Source organism: Balearica regulorum, chromosome 4, assembly GCF_011004875.1.
Source record: "Balearica regulorum gibbericeps isolate bBalReg1 chromosome 4, bBalReg1.pri, whole genome shotgun sequence".
Classification (NCBI taxonomy): domain Eukaryota; kingdom Metazoa; phylum Chordata; class Aves; order Gruiformes; family Gruidae; genus Balearica; species Balearica regulorum.
Genome location: NC_046187.1, coordinates 70,530,700 through 70,538,613, shown reverse-complemented (window position 1 = coordinate 70,538,613; position 7,914 = coordinate 70,530,700). Strand labels below are relative to the sequence as shown.

The 7,914-nt window shown below is 38.1% G+C and overlaps 1 protein-coding gene; it reads left to right on the top strand.

Moving 5' to 3' along the window:
* The window catches only part of ABLIM2 (actin binding LIM protein family member 2), a 341,805-nt gene that overhangs the window by 121,919 nt on the left and 211,972 nt on the right, over positions 1-7,914 (top strand).

Here is a 7,914-nt window from a genome sequence, read left to right as displayed (position 1 = left end):
AGCTGAATGTACCCCTGGTAGCCACTGGCTCGTTCATGGCATCACAGCAAGTGGTACGAGACACTTTCCAACAGCCAAAGGGGATCTGCTGGGCTCCCCACTGTCACTTAAACAAAACATTTGGTAGCTTCTATATAATGTTAGTTGAAGGTATTGCCAAAGTCTGAGTTCTTGAGGATTGGGGTGGTTTTTTAGCTATTATTAATCACAAAGTATCCAGTAACACTGTCAGGTGGAACAGACCATCTGTTGAGCTCTGTTAACTACTCACCCACACAGTCTTCATAACATGCAGAGTAAACCTTGCTTGTATATGCCATCCTTACCAACAAAATACTCACATTTTTGCTCTGAGGTAGCAACTATTCATAACTTTCAAATTAATTAACCTAGATATGGATTGAGCTGGCTTCCAGTAAAGTTAAGCTGACTTAAGGAGAAAGACCTCTGACATAGCACACCCAGAGACCATACCAAACTTGGCAAGTCTTACTTGCTGCATATGACACTTCCAACCTTGACTTCTGCCTGCAGTTCCCCCTTCCCTCTTTTTCATGCAAGGGATAAAAGCCATGCAATCATGCACAGTACTACCTCAGACTTTCTCCTGGTGTGTTCAGTGAACCAGGTTTAAGTAGGCAATATTTGCTGATCAGCTGCATCTGGCTGTATGGTCATAAAAAGAAATTATGATGCTGTCTTTTAATTAAAGACCTCTTAATGCAGTAGGCAGGATCCAGAATCCCCCACTACAGTTAGTGTTTTATTGTTTCCTCTGTTGTAGGGACAGAGATGGTCCAAGACTGGATTCTCCAAACAACTGCAGTCTCACTTATGGAAAAAGAAAGTATACATGACAGCGAAAGGCATTAAATGTCTTGTGATGAGAAAACTGTAAAATTTTGCTGTAGAACACATCTTGTCACTTTTGAAAGGTAAGGTTTACTAAATAACTATTTGTAGAGCAGTATCTAAAATACGGAAGATGTTTATGTTTTGATCTAAACTTGCCCTTTAAGGAAACAGGAGACTAATGAAAACGAAAAGTGTTATGTGTGAAACATGGGTCAGAAAGAAACAAGACTCTGTGTGGATGTAACGTGAATATTTTCATTGTTTATGATGACCTTAGTTACAACCAAGATGTTGGGGAAAATGTTTCAAATTACAAATAGCAGTCTGGGAGTTACTGCTGTTAGACCAGAATCTTTCATAGCTGAACTGATATTCCTATTAGATATCTCTTTCTGTAGTCACACTTGGAGGCTTCAAACAGGTTTTAGGAAAACAGGACAAATGTGGGCAGATAAAGAAAGCAACCTTGACTGAAGAGTTTGCAATCTAGGATGAGTATAAGGAGTTTCACAGAATCTTCCATAATTGGTTCATCAGTCTGCATCTCATTAATTTAAGATGAAAAAAAAAAATCTGCAAGGTATTTTCTGCTGACTGTTGTCTTGTAGTCAAAATAAAACAGATGACATATAATTTCTCTCAGATAAGCGTATGTATAGTATTGCCACTGCTAGGACTGGGCATTAATTATATTCCGAGGGGTACTGATCAGGCTCCTGTTTATTATAGGAGATAAAATGAGAACTATAAGGGATACCTCAGTCTCTGCAACCATTTTTTTTCTTTCAAAATTCATTATTCCAAAAAAAGAGAGTGATGCAGAGAGTAAGGCTAGGAAAAAACATGGAAGTCACATCAAGTATTGGGTGTTCCTCTTGGGAATAGTGAGTAAGAGGTTTCATGGCTCAGTGCTACTTGTTGAACACCTTTCAGTAAAATTTGAATTAATTCAAAATTCAAATGTGGCACTAAAAGCTATTTAAATGATAACTCATTCAGTAATAGTTCTCCATACACTTGGAAAGATGACCGTTTCATGGGTTCTGAATCACCTCTGTCTGGTGGAAGTGATGCTTACTGCATAGCTGGCAGGGAGGTGCCTCAAGACAAATCCAAAGCAATGCAAGAAATATTACTGGTGACTCAGTGTGTATCTGTCTTCTCTCTTGAGGGCCAAATTGTGATTTTATGTCATTCCCAAGAACAGTGAAGCATGTAGTTACCATGCCTTTAAGAGAATATTAGGAGATTGCTCCAAAACTCACCTACTGCATTCTAAACCCTCTTCTTCCCTTTCTCACAATACGAGAAAAGTCCTTGTTGGCTTTTTATGAAGTTAATTGTCCTGTTGTTCCTGCTTGTTTGCATCTCCTGATGTAAATGCAAGGCAGGTTTATGGTTCCTGGCTGTGTATGTGTTGTCGGAGCCACGGGTGGATGCTGGTCTCTTCTGTGCTGTGTAGTCCACATAGCCACAACAGAGAAGTGGGGTGGCACATGACACTACATAGAATTAACAGTGAAATGATGCCTTAGTGCTGCACTGGGGATCTATATGCTGCTGGTAAAGGAAGTGCCATGTGGATGATGTCTAAATCTAAATTTGTGACCCTGTAGCCAGTAAAATGCATACTTAATTGCCTGAGTATGAGAATATTTTCCACTCTGTCTTGTCCAAATCCAAACTGGGTAATTATGTATCAGCTGGTTTAAATCTCTGCATCTCTCAATTTAAATCACAAAGTGATTTACAGTAATTCACACACTGTCCTAAATCCTATGATTCTAATTTATCTCTATGTATTTAAAAATCTTAAAAATTTCTTTGGAGTGAATTTCTATGTAATTCAAATTTCTTGTTATTGTTTCCTTAATATGGTTAAAGTTCAGAAACATTCACTTCTGTTGTAACCTCACTATACAAATTGTGTAAGTTAAAGATCACTCTGACCTTGCCATTGAGGTCTCTAAATTAAGAGCACATGTTTAATATTCATCCTCGGTTCCTTGTAGGAGTATTTTGAAAAGAAATCCAAAGCACACTTTAAACTGGATTAATAAACACTGTTTATTTATCAGATTGTCTGCATCTCATTTCCTGAACTAAACAGCTAAAGTCTGTTTGCACTCCTGACATTGCAAGTCTCACAAGCTGATCCAAGAGAACATCTGTCAGTTTGTTTTCAAGACTGGACATTGCAGAAGAAAAGAAGGGGTGAGGGGAGAACTGAGATTTTCACAAACATATCAGTTCAAGCAAAATGAGAACTTTCTTGGCTGCCTTCATAAGTCAGGCAAGCTCTGCCTTAGAAATATACTTTTAAGGACAATTTCTTTCTCTTTTCCCCCATCCCCTAACAATAGTTGAAAAGCAGGGGTCATTCTTCTACTCTGTGTTGTGCTCAAACTGATGCCAATAAATAATTTTAGGAAGCGTTAATGAGGCCAAAATGTATTCAAGAAATACTCTCAAAGTATACTGAAAGCAAATTAAAGAATCAAGAGCTCATTCTCCTCTAACATGAGACGCAGCTACTCTGAACTCATTGCATTTGGTGCAAGAGAAAAAAGGTAGGCTGTTGGCACAGAGACAGGATGATTTGAAGGAAACGCCACAGCCAGCTCTGTTCTTCACTCTGTTTCTAGCCAAAAGAACAGTTTGTGTTGGTATGTTTAAGGGGAGGAAATTCAGACCATTAATAACCGAACAGGCTTAGAAATCATATGCTTTAAATTCTGTCATTCTTAACAGGCCTTTTTCTAGCTGTAGAAGGGCAATCCTATCTCAAACTTTATCATTAAATATAAGGTCTGTGGTGAAAACATAAATGTATATTTGAGCAGGTGGTTGGGAACAAAAAAGAAAAAAGTCTGGGTTTTTTTATTAGAAAATACTGATTCATAAAAAAGAAAAAAATCCAGAAGAACAAAGCATCACAACTTGTGTTTGGAAGAGCTGTTTGATGTGTGAGGGTGTGTATAAGGAGACAAGGGTAGATCTGGTCAAAACGTGTGTTTGAAGAGGGAAGAGTGGAGAATGAAAGAGGGAAAGAAAAGGCCCCTTAGTTTTTCCCCTCCACGAGATCCAAGAACCAAAATATCAGTATTTTTTTCTGAGTTGTAGAAGACACAGATTCAATTCTCTGATCTTTCTGATCAAGAGCAGGGACTTGGATTTGATGTTTTGGTGTTGCAGTTAAATATTCTATCTACTCTGGAAGATTCAGTCTTCTTACACAGAGTGTTAAAAGCCTTAGTTTTATGCAGAAGCAAAAAGACAAGAAATATCAAACCCATTCTCGTAGGCAGATTTCCTGCTTTGCAGCCCACCCTCCTGTAGGGCCTTCCAGGCCGTTCCAGGTCACGAATATTGTGCAAAGGGCCATTTGGCAAGAGCTACCAGGTCTGAAGTTGCAACGTGCAAGCTCACCTAGCTGTTGAGAGCAGGTGGGTGGACTAGGCAGACCTAAGACCAAGTCACTGCTCAGCAGGATCCCTAAGTTTGTAGTTTTCTAAAAATACTGCTGTACTGTTCCTTACCTCCTATTAGCTCATTATTAGTGGGCTGCCAGACCCACACTGCGTCTGCTCTAGCTCATAGATTTGTGTGTGTGATTCGAATTTATGGAACCAACAGTCTCATGGAAATGATCATGAGTCATAGAAACTCCTTATTCTTCTAATAAATGGTTATAGTGAGTTGGAGAAAAATATACAGATGTAAATGGCATTTTGCTTCTTTCTGCTCCATGCTTTGTTGTTGAAGAACTGCCTATAATCTCAAATAACTTCATCCCCCCTGATGTGTCCCTGTGAATATGCGTATCCTGCAAGATCCTGCCACATGCAAAAAGAATACAGTGCATTAAAGAAAGAGGAATGAATTTGAATAGAATGAGTTAAAGGAAAATAGTCACTTTTAGATGTTTTCTACTCGGCTGGGCCCAATACATTTCACCTTAGGGTGTTCTTAATGAACTATCAGAAGCAATCTAGAAGTGCAGTTCACAGTAGAGTGAAAATAAAGTCAGCATACAAGCTTCCATAAGATGATAAAGTAATACTTAACGGACATTATGATTAAGAATATACTGTGTCTCACAAACCTAATTTCATCTATAATAGAATAATAGGGATTGTAGGCTGAGTAAAAGCTGTGGCAGTCATATAAATACATACTGACATTACTAATATTTTTGATACTGTCTTTGATAATATTTTTGTAAGCAGTGAAATTAAAGTCTGGGTATTCTGTTCATCTATTTATATCTATTCATGATGTATAACGTCTTGGAATTCTGCTGTCCAAGAAGTCATCAGTCCTTCATAGCCTACCTGAAATTGTGTCAGGTGTTTCCATAGGAACATATCTTGAGTCCAGCACTGTTCTTAATTAATTGCAGCTGACTGCAAGACAAAAGAATAGAAAAATTGAAATTTAAATTTTTTTTTTTAATGGAGAAATGTTTCCAGTAAATAAGATGCAATTCAGTAAGAACAAGTGCTAAGTATTACGCTTTGGCACAAGTAATGAGCAATCCAGTAATGAAACGGGGATCAACTGGTTCAATACAGTTCCGCATATAAGTTTTCAAGCTTATGAGAAACCATCAGCCTACACATTGAGGGGGAAATAACACACCAAAACCACCCAAGCCTCTCCCCATTGTTGAAATACATAGAACCTTTGTATATCTTACCCTCAAAAAAACCCACCCCACCCCTCATAATTTCCTCTTTCCTCACTGCTGGTAAGGTCTCAGTTAAAATTCTGTGCCCAGGTTTGCATTTGCTGCTTCAAAAAAGACGTGAATCAGTTGGAGAGAATCTACAAGAGTGTAAAATCGTTAGAGATTTATAACTATACCTCAAAGCTAAGCTTGGAAGATCTGAAATTGTTTAGTCTAAAACAAAAGAAGACAGAAAAGGGACATGATAAAAGTATTCAAATATGTAAAAGGTTGATGAAGGAAGAGGGTAACAAGCTGTTCTCCATGTTCACTGGGGTAGCTCAAGAAGAAAAAGCCTCAAAATGCTGCTAGGGAACTTTAGGACTGATACTACAAAGATTATTTTAAATATAAAGGGATGGATATTTTTAAATATAAAGAGAGCAAAGCACTGGAACTGAGTTTTGTGGAGAGGATGTGGAATCTGTTTTTTTTAAGGCCTTCTTTATATGAAAGCTTACATAGTTATTATTCAGAAATTACTCTAGAAACAACTGATCCTGCCTTGAGTAGGTAGGATCTTGAACTCCCTTCCTACTTTTTTTCTGATTTTGTGACCATAATACAGACAATCTGCCTGATTAAAGAGTATGCAATCAGATAGCAGAAGTCCTAAAATGAGTTTAGGAAGCTCACTCAGAGTTTCAAGAGGCAAGAAAGAGATGGATTAGAATTAGAGATGAAGGATTCAGTGAAGACTATTGCAGCTAGTAGTTTCAGTAGTGTGACAAAACCACAAGGCAAAACACAAATAGAAATACAGTGAGACTGAAAGTGAAAATGGTCGTACAGCTAGAGTTTGAGGTCTAGGGATGATCAGAGGATAAAGTGCTGAGGGTGGGGAGATCAAAGAGAAATATGTAACAGATGGGAGGGTGGGGGAAAGAGAAACATTTCCTCCAGATGGCATGTATTATCTCCTGGAAAGACTGGCAAGATTAGAGAATCTTGCCAAGAGGAGGATGTACTGTGAAGAGAGGTGTGCCAAGTGCATTATATTAAATTCTATTCAGCAAATAAGAAATGACTTCTTGTAAATGAGTTACACTTTTAAATGTGCAAATTCCATGTATCAATCCAACTTGCTCCCTTTGTACTATCATTATTGATAACACTAGGTATTCAGTATACAGCTATGGATATTCTCTAAAACGTCACAAAATCAACCTCCTTCTGTCTTCCATCTCTTCCCTAATTTTTCTTGTTGATGCCATCCCATTTTCTGTGACTGGTTTTTTCCTTGCTGGCACGGTAACAAGGTTCAGGGGCCTGCAGATTTTATGAATCTTTTTATGGTGACTTGGCGTTGTAGAATGGTGGTGTGGATGTCGCTGGATATCAGCCAGTCTTTCTGTGAGAGGGTCTGTGCAGTGCGTGCCAAGAGGGATGAGGATTGGAAGGCTGAAACAGAATTGTAGAATTAATTACAGAAACAAGTATAGAACTAATTCTAGAAATCAGAGTTAAAAAATTAAATTCATGAAGAAAGCTTTATTCTGCTTAATACATAAACAGACAAATTGTTCAATTTCACTTTGAAAAGGTTGGGGGATTTACCATAAAAATGGTGCCTGCCTAGAGTACATGATACTTTTCTCATCAAATTTATATAATTAAACAATCAGTCCAAAGGAAAACTGCTGAAGAAAGGTGGGTTTAGGTGTCTTGCCAACCTCAAGTTTTCAAACTCCTGAGCTGCCTTCTAATTACGATTTTAAAAATTAATAATCTATATTTTGTTTCTTTTTACAAGCCTAGGAGTTGTGTTTTTGAGCTTCCCTCCATGAAATGAGAGCTAGCAAATTGCTTTATTATGGAATGGAGACTCTCAAATTACTGCAGTAGTTAATGTTTTAAGAAAAACACCACATTTTCAAGATTTGCCATAAAATTATGAGTTGGAAACTTTTTAAAGTTAGAGGGCTAGAACATGAAGGTAAGTAGAACTACTTCTGAGGAATTAAAGAAAAAGACAACGTAGGCACAATGAGGAAAATTGTAACACTGCCTGAATTTTCCCTGTGAAGGCTGAACAATGGCCAAAGAGAGGAGCTAGTAGACCTCCAAAGCCAGAGAAGGGAGGTTGATAGGATGAGTGAAACCATAAAGTGGAGAACAAATCACGTGTGGAGAAGTGTAGTCTTTCTGGGCCAGTGTCCTCTTATTTATGGTGACTTAAAACAGATCCTTGGAGAAGAATAGAGGAAGTCTGATCTGACTCTTCTCATGCTAGACGGTGCTGCTGATTTGGGAGCAGCAGTTTTCCCACATCCTGCCACCACTACTACATTTTAAACTGGAACTCTCCGCCTGAATCTGTGACTCAGACT